Raw genomic sequence first — 21274 nt, 5'->3', positions numbered from 1 at the left:
GTTTTTCAAAATAAAAGCGCCCGGCAGCTGTTTTGTTTTTTTTTTTTTGCCAGGGTGGGGGTGGGGAGGCTCCCAAATGTTTTATCTGCCTTAAAAAAAAGATATCCGTTCCAAGTCTCTGCTAAGTCTTATGTTATCTGCTGTTTATATCTGCTGTCTTAAACTATTATTATTATTATTATTATTATTATTAGTAGTAGTAGTAGTAGTATAAACATTTGCATCAGTTTCCCATTAAAAATAACTACTACCTAGTTTGTGTCTCTTAGATTTGAGGATTATTATTTTAATAATCTTGGGAATAGGCTCCAAGGTTTATTACCTCAGTATTCCCGAATATATCGACTCTACCACCTTGACGACTCATTGATTTGAATGGATAAAGACCGTTTTAATGTGGTTTTCTTTTCTATGCCCTTACTTTGAAGAAAAATGTACAAACGGAAGTGACTTTCTAGCCAGCTTCCCTCAGCTTGTCGGCCTTCTTAAATGGAGAGCAGAGGACCGCTGCTCCCCGTGTTTGCTCTCCGACTGGAATAGTTAGCAGCTGGTTGGAGTGAAACAAACAACTTGCCATTCAAACGCAGGGGGCGGGGCTGCAGTGTAGCGCGGCAGTATGGGATTTGTAGTTTTTGTCCGCAAAGGTACAATAAAGGGTGCCGCTACAAAGCAGAATAAACTACAATGATCAGTGGGGGATTTTTTTGTCCGTGTGAGACTGACTTATACCAGGAGAACCACCGCTGCCACCAGTCTGTGCTTCCAGCAGCAAAGCCTCCAAATGCAAAATAACTTCTGTATGTTCTAATGCAAAGATATGTTGTATATTTTATATGTATGTAATATAGGAACATATATAATAAAAATACCTTTGTTTTGGAATTTTCCCATAGATTGTTAGATTGCCATGTTGCTCTTGTAATGGCTTTCTGTGCACACATTAAGTCAGTACTAATGCATGGAATTAAACAGCACCAACATAATAAAATCTGAATAGAAATAGTCCTTTAAATATGTACAACTGAGAAGCTGTGTTTTCAACATGTGTTCAAATAACTGAGGAAAAAGTACTGATTAAGAAAATTCACGATATCAGAGTTTTATAATCTGCTTATATCCTGTTCATCAGAGTTCACGTTATCAGTTAAAGGCTTGGAACAAAGTAAGGAAGCTTAAATCTCAGCAGAGGGTTAACTCTTACTCAGATTGTAAATACACACCCCAGAATAACACACTAGGTCGTGTTAATGCAATCAACTGTAACTTCTTTATATTTTTAAATATACCAGATGTGCATGCACAGAGGCTAAAAGAACTCTGTTTCTCTGTGTTTCCAGAAAGATGAAAATATTTTGGGAGGAGTCGGCACGACCAAAACCTATTTCTGCTTGGACTAAATTACATAAATGTAATAATGAATCCCAGTATTTTTTAAATATCAAAAAGCTCATAGAAAAATAAGACAAATAAGTTAATGCGACCTTTGGGTTTTGGACCCTGGGTTTTGAGTTTTTGCAAGTTGACATTTTTGGATTGTGAGAATGTTTTATGATTAGGTTTTTTCCTTGTCTATTTGAAATATGGGGTGTCAGCTTTTTTGTTATTTATTATTACCTTTCTTGTAACCTATTTAAATTTTGCTTATTTATTAAAGTCCTGCATTTTAGGTTATCCTTGGGGTCGAGGTTTCTGTTCTTTGGTTAGCCAGTATTTCGTTTCCAGGCTTTCTTTCTTATGTTCCTTTGTGTAGTACTTCTGTCCTCCCTTGTGTCAAGTTAGCCCCTCGTTCCCTGTTCAGTTGCGTCTTCCTATTTTATTTTGATAACTGTTGCTCTATGTCTTGTGTGGTGTTTACTTCTATCCTTTATATCTGTTGTTTCCAGCTGTGCGTCCCACCTATTGTCTCCCCTCTTGTTATCTTGTGAGTGTATACATTGTCTCTGACTCGCTCTGTTCATGGTTGCGTCATCCCTCTTTGGTCATGACTGTGTAAACCTCAGCTCTGCAGCTCTCATCTCTGATTTCTATAGTGTGTTTGAATCTCCTGGTGGGTTTGTATTCCCTGGTGATGTCTAGTGTTTTGAGTCACGTGATTCCTTCCCTGATTGAAGTGAACAATCACCTTTAAATGCTTGCTCTAAGTTACTCCACCCTCCTGTGTTCTAGACTTGGACTGTCAACAAATATCTCACACAGCCATACTTGACGTAATCATGGCCTCATTCACTTGTTCTGACATCTCTTTCGGGCTCCTATTAAGAATTCCAGTGAAAGTCTGCAAAATCCAAATTTAATGCTTGAAGTCAACTCTGATCTTTCTGATCCTTGGACAAGGATTTCGTCACAATACCTAATGGCAGTCACGGTGTAGTTGCCCAGCCTATAGAGGTCTCCGCGTCCCTCCGTGGATATGCCCCCAAGGCCATCACTGATCCACCACCAAACCGGTCATGCTGAATGATGTTACAGCAGCGTAATGTTCTCCACGGGTTCTCCAGACCCTTTCATGTCTGTCACATGTGCTCAGGGTAAATCTGCTCTCATCTGTGAAAAGCACAGAACACCAGTGGTCGACCTGCCAGTTAAGGTATTCTAAGGCAAATGCCAATCAGGCTCCATGATATCAGGCAGTGAGCACAAGGCCCGCTAGGGGATGTCAAGACCTCAGGCCACCCTCATAAAGTCTGTTTCTGACTGTTTGGTCAGAAACATTCACACCAGTGGCCTGCTGGAGCTCATTTTCTAGGGCTCTCGCAGTGCTCATCCTGTTCCTTCTTGGACAAGGAGCAGTTACTGGTATTGCTGATGGGTTAAGGGCCTTCTACGGCCCTTTCCAGCTCCCATCTCCTGGAATCTCCTCTCAAGACTGTGCTGGGAGACACACCAAACCTTCTAGCTACTTAACTGACCAGATTGATATCCCAGAGGTTTAAATGATTTGATCCTATGATGTGATTAAAAAGTGTTCCTTTCATTTATTTATTTTTGGGCAGTGTACTAAGGTGTGTTTTTACACATTTTCAAAACAATAATCTAACTTCTTTATTCTTGAGGTGTATCAGAGGCAGTTATGTTTGCATGGAGCATTTTATGTCTTACATTTGCTGCTCCAGTTAATTCATTCGGTTTTATTTTCCCATATAAAATGGAAAGTAAACACATTGCTATTTGCTGCCATGTATTTCTTTGTGTTAAGTAACCTTTCTCAGCTTCCTCATTTCGTAACACTAGGTATCTTTTGAGTAGGAGTAAGGGGCACTCAGAAGCTTCCCGTTAGTTAGATTCACAGTAATTGTTGAATTTCCAGCGCTTGAGTTCATAAGTGTGAATGGTTACCCCTTCCTGTGAGGCTGCAGTGGAAACTTGTATTCACAGCTATGCAGGGTGCAATTAAATTGGACTGCACTGCGCTTTTTGAGGAAAAACAACTTTTGATGTAACATTGCCTGCTTCAACAAGTTTTTTACATATATGGGTCATCCACATACAGCCTGGTTTTTGTTCACTGTCGGTGTGCAGGATTGTGTATTTCAGCAGATGCTATTATACCTGTATCACACTGATTCACTCCGATTTATCAGCTTGGTACATGCCTGCTTTGCTGCCACTGATTCTTCTTTGATCCACACCAACCCTTTGGATTACCTACTAGATAAAAGCAGCCGATTTCTCTGTAACCCTTGTGGCCTTTGAAACCCCACGTTCGTGTTGTCTCATTAGGTTTTCGGTGCTTTAATTAACAGCACATTTGGGTATTTGCAGTACTAAAATACGATAATCTGGGTCCCACATTGTGAGCTCTGTGTCTACACTAATCTTAATTATTTTAGTATGTCTAGAGCACTGTCAGGTAAAAAGAATAACACTGATCATGTCGAAAACTTTGAGTCATGGAATTTATGTTGATGTTCAACATCTTCATCCTACGATGTGAAACAAGCCCAGATGTTGACAGAAGCAGCTCCTCCCTGAACATGGTTTTGTTGGAGGTTTCTTCCTATAAAAAGTGAGTTTTTTCTTCCCAATGTCGCAAAGTTCTAACTCATAGCGGGTCATCTGATCGTTGAGGTTTTCCTCTGTAATATTTTAGGGTTTTTACCTTACAATGTAAAGTGCGTTGAGGTGACTATTGTGATTCAGCACTATATAAAAAAAATTGGATTTAAAAAACTAAATAATGTGTTACATTTTAACACACGTGCCTCATTGGGTCAGGGATAACACATCTTGTATCAGTTTTAATATTACATAACACACTCGGATTCGCTTTTACCCACAGGGCATTTTTGTTTATGAAAATTTGTTTAAACATAGGAAAAGATTTGGGCTGTTTTAGGTTAATCCTGCATGTTAAAAAAGAGAACCCAGTGCCTTTAAATGTGATGCCAAAGGGTCCTTTATGAGCCTCATGTAAGAGCGAGACCCTCCTCACTTTTGCCCAAACCCGGGAGGACTATGGCAGATGGCTAAGGAACCTTCTGTGTGAATTTAAGATGTTGGTAACTGGATAAAATTGCAGTATTTCCGTGGGAATGAAAACTCCCCTGGATTACTTGTCGCAGTCTCACCATGGCAAGCAGCCCAAGATGATAACCGAGCCTCAAAAGCCCCAGATCCCCATCCAGCAGAGCAGGAGTTCAGCTAAGTTTGCAACAGGATATTTTTACCTCAGAGCAAATTAGTTTAATTTGACAATAATCAAGTCCAAGGTCTTTTGTGCATGAAAGTCAATGAATCAAATGCAACTAATTATGCTCACTCCCAACACTTTTATTCTTAGACTCTATTGGACAAGCTTTTCATGACTCAGAGTTCAAATAATCCTTATTTATCATACTCTGGTGTTTCTCCAGAGTCTAAAATAAGGTATCTCCCCCCTCTTGTACACTAACTTTTTTCTGATTGGCTACTCTTTGTAAACAAAAGATTTGAACCACAGGTGGGTGGTGCTTCTGTGCTCACAATCTTTAACAATCTCTTATCTCTTGTGACTGAAGAGAGGAATCTGATCTCTGAGTGCTTGGCTCTCAAACTCACACTCAAGTCATTATTTGAAACGCTGACTTTATTTAAAATGAACAACCACCATTGTAACAGTATGGCATAAAATGCAGCATGATAGGTCCAGACATTTTTCTGCAGAGCAGGGATCTGTTAGTATCACAGTGAAGGTGTTCTACAAGTGTTGCTGGAGATTCATGCATTCCCAATCCAAAATTGTGGGACTATCTAAAATTGTTATAATCATTAAAATTCAGGTTAAGGACTTGAACAAGTGTCTTACTGTCGATCATATTTTGAGTATTTTTCCCAGGGGAAGAACCTGTGTGCTAACTTTAAATCCCTGCTTCTAAATCTCAAGCCTCAAGCAAGCAATCTTGAAGAGCTTTTTAATCCTAATTTGAATTTTGACTGTGACATCCCCCCAAAATCCCCTAGATTCCTTAGCATTTGGAAATACCCCAGCATATTCTCACTGATATACCCTTTAAATGTAGTTTTGCTTGTTTTTTTTATTACATAAATAAGTACAAGGACCTATCTTCTAGCACTGTATCCATCCCTTTGCCTCAAAAGCAGCACGTTCTGATTTTAATTGGAAGTTTTAGAACCACTTCCCTGACGACTATTCTTGTCTGATAAATCTTGGAAGCGCTCTGGTGTTAATTGCCTTTAGCTGAGGGCCTCTGACGCTACAGTATTTCCAGCCAAGGCTCTAATTGTAACAACAATTAGCTGTAACAGCCCACAACAAAGTATTAATTAAGCAAACAAGGACAGGAGCTCTGCTGCTACAGCAGAGAGATAACAGACACTACAGTGTCAACATATTTGAACTGGGAAAAAAAAGTATCCCCTTTGGGACAAGGAGCTATTGTACAGCTAATCCTCTTTGAAAGCAAACACGTGTCCATACAAATAAATGCACAATTATGTGGTCAACTGAAGGGCTAGATGCATTACTCAGGTCTTTGCTGGATTTTTTCCTATTCAGATAATGTTTATCTAAATAGCAGATAATTTTGTTTTTTTTAGGAATGTCAAAAAGTGTCCCTTGTCCTCCAGTTTCCTAGGGTCTTTTAAGGACACACAGTGTTGAGATATACCAGCTTTTTGGTTAGATGGACTGAACGGGGTTCTCGACTGGCGTCTATGGATAGCCCCTCTACCTGCAGAGACTGTCTATTGCCAGATAAAGGTACCGTCCTTGGTATGTGGAACAACCGTCTGTGAACTACTCTTAGTTGTCCTCCATGACTGAACCAGGATCTTTCACTGATAGGTAAAAGTGTAAAGCATAGAGCCACTAAGAAACTGACTAAAAATGAGTGAAAAAGCAGCCAATGTCCAAAAAAAAACCAAAAAAAAAAAACCCAAACAAATTATTGCTCAAGACCACTTTAAGACATTAAAGTCTAGCTCCTTGGAAGTAAAAGACAAATAGACTTCTGTTGGCAGCCATGGCACAGGTGGTAGAGCTGTTACTCCACTAATTGTTCATGATCTGCTGCCACTGGTGTGTATAAATAGATACATTATATCATTTAACAGAACCCTTAAGGTTTAAAAGGCTCTTTTATTCATTTACCAGATTACATCACAAGATTTATGCAGCTGAAGTCTGTTTATTTTGCATTTTCATACTTTTATCATATACACTTTATTACATAGTTTGAAGTGGGTTACAGATGGCTCTTCTCTGTCAGTCTGCTTCTTAGTAGACTCAAGAGCACATCAAGTGTTTACCATTACCCGATGGTAAACGTCGAGTTTCTTATGACTTTCTTTCCACTCCACAAGAGTGGAACGAAGAGATCCACAAGTATTAAGTCTCACAGCTAAAGGCAAAAATGTTATTACCTGTTCAATGACTGCATTGAGTGTTGTGGTGAAATGCCTGCCGTGACACACAAGGAGGGGACTCTGAGGAGAGTTGGGTGTGCAGAACAGCCAGAATTTCCCCCTGCAGCTACTCAACTTCACCTACCCTTTCACTTCCTATTTTTTAGGCTCCTGCAATCTCATCGTAAAGTTTGTCCCATTATATTTTGGCTTCCTCCTGGCTGCACCTCAGTGCCTCTCCAGGAACTTGTGGTCTTAAAGTGATGAATCATGTAAATGGCCCCAGGCATAACGGCAGACTTTACACTTTTGTACAGCCATAAAGTAAGGAAAGGTACAGTCTGAGCACTCTTTCTACAGTAAGACTATAATTTGAAAGATTTCACCCAAAGTAATAACCAACAATACTTAATCGTTAATTTCACACATCACCCAATAGATGTGCATGTGTGATACATTCTGTGTCCTGGCATCGCCCTACTGTCATCAGGTTTTGCCAGTCTGCAAATTTTCAGTGCATTCACTGCATGTGCGCTGCTTCCTGCACGCTCTATTCAGTAAGCTAACTCACCTAAATCACAATATTCCCAGTAATGTAAGGTGGTCCATTTTCCGCTGTTTCCTACATCTGAGAAAGAAAAAATGTTGAAAATGTCCTGACCTCATTCTCCTGAAATTGTGTGAAAAGCTCATGGTGATTATATTTCAGTATATGTTGATGACCGTAGTCACCATTTTAACTCCTACCATTAACAGTAATTGGTCTATCATAGCTTAGCAAATGTGCGTGTATGTATTGGCCCTGTTGGAGTGGTAGTACTGCAGAAAGGGAGAACCTTGTATAACATATATATAATATATGTCATGTGTTTTGGGTGTTTGGCCCAGAGCTTGTGTTTGGAATCTGAATTCTGATTGATCTTTATTATCCTCTGTTTTTGTTATAATCTGAGCTTTGATGATTTCGTTTAAAGCTTCTGGTCTTCTTCTTTTCTTAGTCTGCCTTTGAGCTTAGTTTTTGTTCTTACACTTTTGTATTCTAGGTTGTAGTGATTGCTTATCTTGATTCCCGGAGTTTCAGTTCCCCGTGTCTCCTGTTAAGTCTCTGTGTCTGTGTTTGTTTACCTTTCTGTGTCTGTCTGGTCTCTCTGTGTCCTGTCTCTGTGGAAGACACTGCAGTCTAATATGGTAACACTGTTTCAGCAAGAAAACCATGCCCCAAAGCATACCCTGCTTTTTGCATCTGTTTTACGGGTGCAAAAATGTGCAAAATGAATCTCATGGTGTGCTTAATAAGACTGGAAAGTACTGATTGAGACCATAACCTAAGTAATTTATATTTAGGTCAGTGAGCAGTAAAGTAATTTTCTAATATGCTTCTAAAGAATTGAGATTTGTGTCTATGTGGAAAAGCTCAGGTTTAAGTCGGGTGAATTGCATGTGTCCCGTGTCCTGCACCCTCCATCCAGGACACGGGACACATGACAGATAGCATCCTGACCTAAACTAGGCAGTGTTTCCAGAAGCGAGAACGTGTCTGAAACTGACCAGCTCTTCTTGTGCGTTACATGTGAGGGAGGGTAACTTCAGACAATGCCCTTGCCTGATTCTCAGACATGGCTTGGAGATGATGTGTGAACACAGATGACACCAGTTCGGTTCTGTGAATGTTACCCCTAAGGGTCAGGCGGGCTCTGAAAGGGACTTGATATTGTATCTAACTGTCAAGACACGCAGACACAACAAAAGAATCACTGAAGGGAGGGCGAACAAAAATCCAGCTTGTTTACTTCTCAGCTGAGCTTGCATCATATGAGATGTGACAGTCAAGCAGAAAAGGCCTCAAGACTCAGAATTTTATGCATCAAATCTGAGCAGCTCTGCAGTCTCCAAAGGACAGATGTGTGATGTCAAACACAGAGACTGTCTGAAAGAGAGTCAAAGGGAGAACTCAGGAAGAAATTCCTCCACAAGGTCAAGATATCAACCCGGCATTGTCAATCATCTGCTGTTCATGTTTAAAAGACAAAACACACACAGCATCCACGAGTTCACCGAGGAAATAACAGACAAGCAGCAACTCATCGGAGCCCTTTGCATTATCTAGCTGTGCCAATTAAAGATGTAGACAGAACCCCCACCCAAATGATTAACATGAATTTCTCTGGATTAATGTACTGAGATACTTTAAAAGATGAATAAAGTCCTACACAAGTATGAGAGGAAGCAATGTGCATTGACATATGCATCCTTATGCACATGCATGATTCATTTGTAAAGTTTCATTCAGATTCGGTTAATCAGATGTAGGTAAACTGAATTAGCACAATGCTTTACTTAAGTACCCAGTAGCTTGTAGCTTACAGTAATACTCCTGTATCTTTTGCCTGATGGAAAAAGTGATGTGGTGAGGTGCAGGGTGGGACTGGTCTTTAGTGATGCTTCTAGCCTTCCTGGTGATTCTGGTGGTGGTGACATAGTGTGAAGCTATGAAAGTCAGTCTGCAACCAGTGATCCTGGAAGCTGTATGTTTAAGCTGTTGTTTGTCCTGATTGGTTAGGTTATCGTACCAAGACAGGTTTGAGAAAGTTGTACGTCCCTATAACAGCTGTACTGAAAATGGATCACACCTTCTCATGAGCCCATATTTCGTAGCTGCCAGAGGAAGTAGTCTCTGGTGGTTTTTGCTTTTGTGATTGGACTGGTGTAAATAAGACTGGTTTATAGTTGTGGCAAGGAAAAGGGGGGAGGAGACCCTCTTAACCTGGCCATTGATGGATAAGGGGAAGTGTTGAACCGCCTCCCTTCTAAAGTTACCAATCAGCTCTTTAGTTTTAGATGTGTTGAGGATCAGATAGTTGCCTTTACATCAACTCAACCGCTATTTAATCTCACTCTGGTGTACAGAATTGTTGCTGTCAGACAAAAGACCTACCACAGCGATATCATCAGCAAACTTTAGCAGTTTAACTGATGTTTGACACTTATCTGTGTAGTACACAACCTTGTGGAGCTCCAACATTAAAACCCTGGGCACCGAGACATGATTGTAAATTCTAACAACTTGTTTCCTACAATTCAATTCAATTGTATTCATATAGTGCCAAATCACAGCAACAGTCGCCCCAAGGTGCTTTATATTGTAAGGTAAAGACCCTACAGTAATATGATGACTCAATTTGTACCTTGCTTCCCATGGGCCTCCTTTGCATTCACAGAACAATAGCCTGAGACTATGCATAGCAACGAGATAGCCTCAGGTTGTAAGAACAGATCTTTGTTCAAAGGCTGAAGATTTTTGTTTTTTTGGTTTATGGCTTTGGAGACAATACTTACATCTAAAAGGTTAAAAGTAAGGAAAGAAAACATATGGTCTCCTTATTCAATTCAATTTGAACAGAAAGTTCAAGCTCCATCCCATCTGTCACAGACTAAGTTGAGATAGCATCAGTGTAGGCTTCCTTTGAGCATGGAGGGGACACAGTAAGCAATAGATTTGGAGGTCGGACCCTTAATTTCCTGCATTCTGTTGACCCTTTTATGCCCTTATGCGTGTTCTTAAGGTTAAGGTTAGGGTAGATTCAATCAGCAGTAGATAAGTCATCCATCCTCACATGCACAGTTTTAAAAAACAAACCCAGACAACAGATAGATAATACAAAACAATGAATATACAAAGCGTCGTGTTTATCTCAGTGACGGCTGCTCTAACAAAGCTGTTTTGAAACTGCGTTGTTCGGCATTTTGGGATCAGAAGGAATAAACTGAAACTCACTATGCAACGTGTGCGACTTGTCAAATCCAATCAAACCGCTGTAAATGTCTGGTGTGAGGGGACCCTGGGTTCACCCTGTCAGACCATTTAGCAAGAGCGAGTGTACGTTCTCTACAGATAAATATCCAAACCATGACACCAAGAAAAGGACGAAACAGGCTCGGTATAAGCACACAGGCTTTACAGTCAGGAATCGTTCCAACATATTCAGAAGACTGAACACATTCCAACGCCTGACCTTTAACGGACGGGACCTCATGGGTATGAGTACATTTTTAAAAATCAGTGACCATAACTTTTGATATGTTTAGCTGGAGATAGGACTCATCATACCATTTAACCAGACCATCACTGTGACATCTAGCACAAAATATGTGAATCAATCTGCTACAGTGAAAAAATGGAGCAGCTATCTGGTTACTGTATCTGCTGAGTCAACACGCCCAGGTATAATGTACTCTTCTCTCGAGGTGTGAGAGTCAGAAGGTATCAGCCTGTCAATTCAGATTAATATCACATCTCTTTTCTCAGTTAGAGGAACCTGCATAAACACGCATGTGTACACCGATCACGCCACTGATATAATCAGTGTTCAAAACATGTTCAAAACATGTCACACACATCGGATGATTTTAAAGAATCCGAAACATCTCAGTTATGTTTTTGAACCACGATGGAAACCAGAAGAGCAAGAAGTGTTCCTTTAAGGTTAGTCAGCAAACTAGTTACAATACTTCTATTGTAAAGTCAAAGGAAAAACAAAACATGGCTTGTGTCTTGGTTTTTGAAAAAAAAACTTGATGCTTGTGCTTGTTTTACTTTTATAACTATAAACCTGGCTTTGTGTGCACAGCAGCAGAAGAGGGCAAGAGAGGCTTTATACACTAAGAAACTAAGTTGATTTATAGAGGGGTTTTCACAGACATAAGTCACAAAGCACTGCACAACTATCAAAACGCAATATTAATAGAGAAACATGTTAAAAAAGAATAAAAATAAAAGCATAAATAACTAAGAAATGCCAGCAGAATGCCAGATTCAACAGAAAAGTTATTAACTGTTTTCAAAGAGTCCCCAGAGTCAGCTAAACGGTGCTCAAGGGGCAAACTGATCCAGAGCCAGACTGAAGGGCTCGGTCCCCTCTAGTCTTCAGTCTTTTACAACTACTTGGACAACTAATAGATTTGTGAGCAAAGACGGTGAGCAGCAGTGTATTTAACAATGAGTTGAGATAAATAAGTTGTGTATATATGTATGTGTGTGTGAGGGGTTTTCCTGGAAAACATTTAGTGCTTCTGTGAACTCACCATTCACATTTTGAGCGTAAACACGGCCCCCACTGTTGAAGAACAAAGACCCGTCTCCTCACCGTTTTTTTGGTCTAATGAATACATGTATGTAGCTCATGTGAATGTTCCCTTAAATAAACAAAGACATTTCAGGTATTGTGGCTGTGTTTGTTGCTTTTCCTGATCTGAACTTGTTTACAGAGTTGATAAAGCATAGATACAGTTAAGTAGCTGAACATAGTTACATGAGTCGTCTGACATTTTCCAGAAATATTTGCTGCTTTAGAGACTTGACCTTTGTTCAAGGATTTTGAGCCATGCCTTTAAGTCACTGACTGAATGGAATGAATATGTGGGTGTTTTGTTTGCACCGCTCTTTCTCTACTGACGATCACTGTCATTTAAGAAACAGAGCCTCAAACAGAGGCCTGGGGTAAGTTTTAATCTCTTCCCCGTGACCCAGATGAAATCCTGAGAACAGCCAGGATTTTGGCAGAGTTCAGCTCACCTCCATCCACGAGTGCACACAGCTGATCTGTGCAAACACCATTCTCCATGGATGAATGGACTTTGTGCACCTTTAAGATCTTGAAATACCAAAGCCTCTTACCTAAACCGACAGGTTATGTAAGTTTCAAGTATTAAGAAGTGATAAGAAGATTCACAGTGTAGTCAGCTGCTCACAGCTAGCAAACACAATGCTGTTGTCTAAAATGGGAAATACAAGTATGTATTAGTAGTACTGAAAGCACTATAGCGCAGACATGTAATATTGATAAGTCTGTTAACTTATACATTCAGCATTTTTTGCTGGTTTTCTTTCAAGGCTCAAATAAAAGGGTTTTTCCTGTCACACACTCACACTCTGCTGATTTAACTTCAGCAGCTGTGTTACTTTCAGTCTGTATTGCGTGTTTAACCTCTTTGCAGTTTTCCCATATTATAATTAATTTCATCTTCCTTTGTGAAATCAGTTGCTCTGATGCTAGAACAGGGGTGGGCAATCTCAGTCCACGAGGGCCGGTGTCCCTGCAGGTTTTAGATCTCACCTTGGGTCAACACACCTGAATCACATGATTAGTTGTTACCAGGCCTCTGGAGAACTTCAGGACATGTTAAGAGGCTAATTTAGCCATTTAAATCAGCTGTGTTGGTTCGAGGACACATCTAAAACCTGCAGGGACACCGGCCCTCGTGGACTGAGATTGCCCACCCCTGTGCTAGAACACTTGTCCATACTTGTGATTGGTTAGATGCTGATGATTGGGGTAAGTGAATCCAGATGACTGGATGTGTTGGACTCGCTCCATAGTACAAAGCTCGGGTCTCTTAGAAACCTGTTAGGATCGTAACTCAGAAAAACCCTGAAATTTGACCTTTAAAACAAGCAAACAAACAAAGAAAACAACTTGTGGCTTTGTATAGTTAAATCATTAATTATTTTATGAAGGGTTGTTGCCTGCCCATATCTTTATGATAATCACTAAAGACAAATAACTCCAAGTGTCACATCTTGCCGACTCTGTAAAATGCAGAGATGAGAGGACCCAAATCAGACTGAACAAACAAAAGCCGGCTATTTATTGGGGCAGGTGCAGAGTCCAAAATACAAAGTCTATAAACTGAGTAACAAAAAGCTGAAGCTGCATCACCGACCATGAAGGGAAAAGTACAGGGAGAGTTACAGACACTGCAACAAAAGGACAAAGGGAAACTGAGGCCATTCGCACTGATACACTCATCACTGATGGGTACCAGGAGGGAGAGGAACACAGGTGAGCAAACCTTCAAAGTAAAACAGGAAACAGTCAAAGAGGACTGATACTGAATATTAACATCTGGCAAGATGAACAGAACAAGAAAACACAAAGGGACCGAGACATAAACACTGAATGAGACAGAGGCAGGACGATGAACCAACTAATAGTAGATATGAACCACCACGTCCTGTATTTCCACTGTACCTAAAGCATGCTCAATTCACCTCTATGATCTTGAGTATATATGAGGAGAATGTATTGTGTTATAAATAAATAAATAGCACAGGTAACACTGAAACACAAAGTCCTCATAATCAAAAATAGTTCAGCAGGGCATCAAGCTACACTCACATTTCACTTCATTCATATTAAGGAATTATTGAGTTCCAGGCAGTCTCTGTTTAAGCTCATTTAAGCTTTCTTAATGCTGCTCCTAATAGTGCTTTATAATGTCTTCTTTTCTCACTGCTTGTTTTTTGAGTGTCTGATATTTTAGTGTCTCCTATCAGAGTAAAGTCTTTAAAAACTCTATATTTTTAATCTTGGACTCTACTCCAGGGGCTTTGCATAATTAAAAATGAAATCCTTATTTATCTTATTTTGGGCCATGATGCAGAACATGAGTCCACCTGTAAGACAAAAGCTTTGGCTTCAATCTGCTCTTTTCATACATCGTTTTCCCCCCTACTTTTGTCTCACATCTTAGCGCCTTAGGTCTGGCTGTGAGCACAGATGCTCCAATCACCTACTCCCCAAATCTTCTGTTTCATAGGGAACTAAAAGGGAAGTCTTCCATCCAATTTCTTGACCACAACTCAGGGTCCAGTTGAGGGAAAGGCAGGATACCTTGGACAGGCCTTAGACAGTTAGGCCTTTTATCCTGTCTTCCTTCTCTCACCCCAACCGGTTGCGGCAGATCCAGTCCAACTTTATTTATAAAGAACTTTAAAATAGCCAGCACAAGACCAAAGTGCTGTACGGTAAATAAGTAAAGAACAATAGATCAAACAAAACAGCAAAAAAATAAAAAATCAAACACATAATACATAAAATTAAAACAGTCCTACATTAAAAACAACAACATACAATCGACTAAAAAACAACTGAAATGAAAATGAATTAAAAACCAACATCTCACAAGATGTCAAAGGCCAACATCTCACTAAAATCAACATCATCATCTCACTACAATCACCTAAACAAACAAACGAACAAAAAAACATCTTACAGGGTGTCAAAGGCCAGGGTGAAGACATGGGTTTCCAGAAGTGATTTAAAAACAGGCAAAGAGGCCTGTCTAAACTCTAAAGGCAGATCGTTCCACAGTTTTGGAGCTGCTACAGCAAAAGCACAGTCTCCTCTAAGTTTACACTCAGTCCTGGGTACATTCAAGAACAGCTGATCAGATGGCCCCGCCCCTCCCTGAGCCTGGTTCTGCCGGAGGTTTCTTCCTGTTAAAAGGGAGTTTTTCCTTCCCACTGTCGCCAAAGTGCTTGCTCAAAGGGGGTCATATGATTGTTGGGTTTTTCTCTGTATGTATTATTGTAGGGTCTACCTTACAATATAGAGCACCTTGAGGTGACTGATGTTGTGATTTGACGCTGTATAAATAAAACCGAATTGAAGCTGAATATCACATTTATAGCAAATATCAGAGTCATGCCTTTTGACTGTGGAAGAAAATTGGACGATGCATAGGAAAGCCATACAGGCAGGGAAACTGCAGGACTGTTCTGCTTCTCCACCGAGGCCCAGTATAAGATAAATGCTAATTATTTTGAATTTTGAAGCATGCAGCAGAGTCCATGAATAACAAATATGGAGCTGGCAATGAGCATACCAGTTTCTCTTTAATGTGAAGCCCTGACACTATGGAGAGTACCTGTGCTCAGTTTCCGTGTGGACACCTTCCAGCTGACTTAAAAATGAATTTCATGGCCTGATTGCTCCGAGCGTGTGATGTCTGTGGTTGCCATGGTCACGCTTGGCTCCGTGAAATGAGCAGATCAGGTGGAAATACTGTCATTTACTAACACTCAGAAACAATGCTGATATTTATCATCAAATCGGGAAATTGCACTTAGAACCTGAAAGGGTACTGCCAGGAAAATGAGTTTGTTAACCTCAGTTTCACATTTCATTTGGACTGCCTTGTTTATGCTGTTGTGTCTCTGTTGGCTGTAATGTTCTCTTTTTCCTCATTACCTGCAGAGGCGGAGTCCTCAGAGTTCAGCTGCAAGACTCAACGAGCCACCAGAGCCACTCGTTCATCATTTCATGTTTTTTTTTCCTCCATTTGTTAGATAGATGGCTGAAAGCTCAAATTTCCTCATTTTCTGTTGTGCTCAAAGACATAAATCACAAATTCAGAATGTCCTAAAAATGTGGTTCTTGACAGCAAAGTAAATGGCTATCCTCCAAGGTTGTGTATATCTGCCTAAAAAAATATACCTCTAATGTAGGCTGTCAGACAAAATGCCACTTCCTGTCTCCTCACAGCATACGGAAGAATTATTATGCCACTACTTTTTTTGCTTAACAGATGTGTTGTCACGCAGTAATTGCAGAGATGTTGTTAACAGGTAGACATATGCACTTTGTAAAAGGATGGGCTTTGAACATGTGCTACGCTATCAAATAAATGAGGCAGTGAGCAATGAGCCTTCTTTCTATGTAAAGATAAAAAGAACAAGAATAGAAAACCTTCCTGTCTGTAACTTTTTGTCCATTGTGCTACGTGAAGCCTATCTATTATTAGACATATTACCTTTGTGGTACTATATAGGTGTTAAGCTGTTCATTATTAACTGATGTGCCAGACACTCTGGGGAAGAAATTTATTGCACAATATTATATAAAACTATTTTGGAGTCCTTTTTTGCCTCTGCTTTCATCCTCACCAACTCATGAGAACATACACCGATCAGGCATAATATTATGACCACTGATGTTAAAGTGATTAAAACTGATTATTTCTTCATCATGGCACATGTTAGTGGGTGGAATATACAGTATCGTATTTTTCAGACCATAAGGTGCACCGGATTATAAGGCGCATTAGGCGAAACAAAATCAGATCAAACTTTACTCAACTTATTCTTCTTGCTACCTCCATTTCCGTACCATTGATTCATTAATGTTGAATTCTCTCGCAGCTGCTCTATTCCCGTGTTGTTGCAGTATATTAATGACTAACCTCATATTATGGATGGATTATCTCAGTTGTTCTCCTGACTGTAGTTTGATCCGTTTACACCATCGGGAACCCTCACGTTAACTTTTATCGAGTCGAAAAAAGTTAGCATTCGTCCTCCAGTTTCACTGTTTATGTTATGCTAACATAGCTATGTCGCTAGCAATCACGTAGCACATAATTATGTACCAGCTAGCCCAACTTTAGTAACCCTACAAAACTCTGTGCTGTTTAGTTTTCTGTCTTCATTTATGTTGGAAGTGATAGCAGAGCTGTGCCTTTTAATTTTTTCAGAATCCCTCAGTCAGAACATGTTATATCATGTTTAGGTGGAAACTAGCGAGCTAACTTACTGCTAACTCATTTAAATTTAATACATTCTGTTTTCACGGATGCCTGGATGTTAAACTTAATTGTTACACCTGGTAAAGCAATTTTTTGCACAGCTGCTGAAGTTACATTGCTGAAAAATGTAATGCTGGTTTTGATAGAAAGGTGTCAGAGTGCACAGTGCATCACACTTTATTGGGTATGTAACTACATAGCTGTAGACCACTCAGTGCCCAACAATGGGAATCTGAGAATAAGAACTTTGGGTCCTGTCATCTATGTGGATGTTACTTTGACACGTACAACTTACCCAAGCATTGGTGCAGACCATCTACACCCTTTAACGGTATACACTGATAGCTGCGGACTCTTTCAGCAGATTAATGCTCCCTGCCCAAAAGTAGAAATGGTTGAGGAATGGTTTGAGGGGCACAACAATGAGTTTAAAGGTGTTGAATTGGCCTCCACATTTACAGGGTCTCAATCCAATCAAGCATTTGTGGCATGTGCTGGACAAACAAGTCTGATCCATGGAGGCCCCATCTCGCAACTTAGGATCTGTTGCTAGCGTCTTGGTGCCAGATACCACAGCACACATTCCGGGGTCCAATAGCTTAATTGGTCAGGACTGTTTTGGCAGCAAACGGGGAACCAACACTATATTAACTGGTGTAAATTTCAATCTCTAGCAAGGGCGCAACCTCAAGAGGTAAAAAATGAAGTCAGCACCAAAGTTTCAGAACCTGGAGCTCCTGTATTGCCCTTTAAACCAAGGGAATCCAATAGATAGCATAAAAAGTGAATTCTTTTCTTTGTTAGTTTGAGTCACTGAACTGGACTTCTCAACCTAATAACCATGTTTGTGGTGTTGTTGTCCTATGCCAAAATTTCAATAAAGCTGAGTGGACTCAGAGTTCAAAAGGTTTCTTGCGTAATGACAAATACTGAAGGAGATATCAGCCAGAGGAATTCCTGGGGATGGTTTACAGAGAGAGAGGTAGGTAGGTTAGCCCAGGTTAAACCACAGAGCTGTCCCAGAGAGTTTTGCTCAGATTGTGTGAGATGGCTTACTTGGTTGGTCCCAGGAGGATACTTGGAGGGGGGACACTGGTCTGTTTTGTGCCAGGAAACAGAGTTCTTTTTTTTCTAGATGGTATAAAGTTGGCATGAAGGTGGAATTCAGTCAATGGATGTCATCCATTAACTCTGCCCATGAAACCACAGTCACCATCACACATCGTTCTTTAATTTAACTCCATCACAGTACAGCAAACTAACCTGTTTATCCTGCACTAACCTGCAGAGGATTTTCATGCAACATTTAAATAACACAGTTAGTCTGCCTCAGTTTGATTTGCAGATGTTTCACAATATGAAAAAAGCATAATGTCACATGTACTGACCTGATATCTAATTTAAAAACATGAGGACTTCCATGTAAGCTTAAAATGTCCAGTTTATCAAATACAATTGAGCAGTCCTTACCCTTAAATCTAACCTCTCTTCTTCCTTTCCTGTCTCGTCTTTCTTATCTTTCTTTCTCCATCTCTTAGTGAAGTTAGCTCGCTTTCTTTTCTCTGCTTGTGAAATACAGCAGCACGGCCTATAGCTAGCAACACACTGTGCAACAAAAGGGGTAGTGACATCGTGGCTATGCACATCTTTTATCTCCAGTCCACAATCTGTTACTTCTAAATGTGACGTTATTTTTTAGTTGCTAATGTTGCTAACTGCTTGATAGCCAGAGATAGTGGCTGCACTGGATTAGAAAATTAAAGTCCATTTTCTAAATCTTGGTCATAATCTGATTCACAAAGGAGGATTACTCTCAGCATGTTCATTGCCTCATGACTTGTGATTGATCGGTCACAATGAGCGGATAATTTCACAGTCAAACTTGCCCTCGCTCACCACATCCAGTTTCAGAACACTAAGAAAGTGTTGGCAAAACACTCATCTTGAGATTTTAAGACAGGACTTCAAAAACCAATAGACAAATTCATAATAGCTACCTCTACATGTTAATGCTGAGCCACAGCAAGTTCAAAGCAACTTCTCAACACTTTCCTCAGAACCTGTAAGCAAATAAACTGGGTTACTGGGTTTCTGCAGAGCATACCCTTGTGCATGCTGTTGCACAAAGCTGAATTTTGAGCACTGTTTGTATGTTTTTGTTTTTTAAAATGCATCTTGGAAAATGTAGTTAAGCCCCTGTGTGTGTACTGTGCATACTATTGAAGAAACTGGCTTTTTCTAACACATTCACCAGACATATCATCATCTGTTCATGCGGCAAAAATATACATTAATTAAACTAGTTCATCTAATTATAGCACTCGAGGTTCTTCCTCTTGATAAACACAATGGTAATCCGAGGTGGTTACATAAAAACAGTTGCAGAGAACTTTTGTTATCCATCCAGCAGTATCACTGATCATCTGGGACACCATATTTGCACCTGAATGAAGGTGGCAGAAAGTTCAGACTCCTTCACTGTTGCCTATAATGGGTTGTATTAGAAGAAGAAAGGACACAGAAATAGGCAGTCACACAGCTAATTGATTTTTCTTTGTACCCAGCTTCTGAATCTGTGCAGCCATATGGTTTTCTGCAAGACCAACGCAGCTAAAGGCACGAAAGAAAAGATCTGTATCTTTCTGAATTGTCTTATGTCTCAGAGGAAAACTGCTTGAAAAATGGCCTCGTCTTTTCTATAGCCATATACAATGCAGCTGTGCTCTGAATAAAAACAGCTCCCAGTGCAAGACAGATCACCTACAACATTAAAACCACGGCACGGTGGAGTGAATAATATGAATCATCTCGTTGCAAATGAGTGTTCTGTTTATGTGCTGACTTATGTCTGCACTATTTTGACATGTAGCATCCACCTAAACATTGCAGACCCATCAGTGTAACAACACGCCCTGCTGCATTGCAAGAAAACACTCAGGAACAGTTTGATGAACACTACAAGGTGAAAACTCTTCAAATCCCAATTCAAGTAAGCATTTGAAGGGTATTCATGTCAAACTTTGGCCACAAAGAAAACCTACAGGACCCAAAAGACACTACAGGGTACTTCCAGAAGTCCCACATTCATTTTCTCCAACACACCCTGAACTTTCTTAGGCAAGTAGCCTTCAGGAATAGTTCTAAGGCTTCCTGGTGGATATTCAAAGCTCTTCTTTGGATGTTTGCTGCCTTTCATTCAAGATAATCACACACTGCCTCAATAATTGTTGACATCTAGGCTCTGGGGAGGCCAATCTATGATTGATAGTGTTTCATTGTGTGTTTTTTCTATCCATGTTTGCTTGTTCTTTATTGACAGTGTGTTTGGGATTATTTACCCTTTAGGTTGAGCACCACACGGCAGCTTTCAGTCTCATGATAGCAGATAGAATTCAAAAGGAGTAACCTCCGTGCAACACACTTTCGGTGAAGAGCTGATAAATATTTTCCCCTCTGGCATCTGTATTCTTTAAATTATATTCCTTTATTACATGCTTTAATGGCAGGTAGTGGAAAGGTTTGTCTGCAATATCTGTCTGTGCAGCATCTAAGTTACAAGTTTTCACAAACCATTCGGTGACACGAATGGTTTGAGAAACCACCAGCATATGTTCGACTGTAGGATAAAGATTAGTCTGAACTCATAATATAATATAATATATATAATATGAAATTCATAATAATTGCAAATGGGAAGTGCATTGAACCTGCATTCATTTTAATGGCCACCAGGGGGCGATAGCTGCAGTTGCGAAAAAGGCTCATTCACATATTTTCTTACCAAACTGAATAAAATATGAAGTCCATTTACTAAAGTTTGGCCATTTTGACTTGCAGAAAGGAGGATATCCAGAATATCAACTAACAACTTGTGACTAAGAGACATCAAAATGGCTACATCTATCATTTATACAGTCTTTGAAGGTGCAAAGTGGACTTATGCTTTTTATAGAGGTGCTGGATTCTGTGAGACAAAAAGCCTCAGGGGTTTATTTTTTCTTTAATTTGTCACCTGCCTTTATGCAGTTTGCAGACAAAACCTTGCGTGATCATACTGGCCTTTAATTAG

Source organism: Pelmatolapia mariae, linkage group LG10_11 (assembly GCF_036321145.2).
Source record: "Pelmatolapia mariae isolate MD_Pm_ZW linkage group LG10_11, Pm_UMD_F_2, whole genome shotgun sequence".
Taxonomy (NCBI): Eukaryota; Metazoa; Chordata; class Actinopteri; order Cichliformes; family Cichlidae; genus Pelmatolapia; species Pelmatolapia mariae.
The sequence above is the reverse complement of the archived record's forward strand: the minus strand, read 5'-3'. Positions refer to the sequence as shown.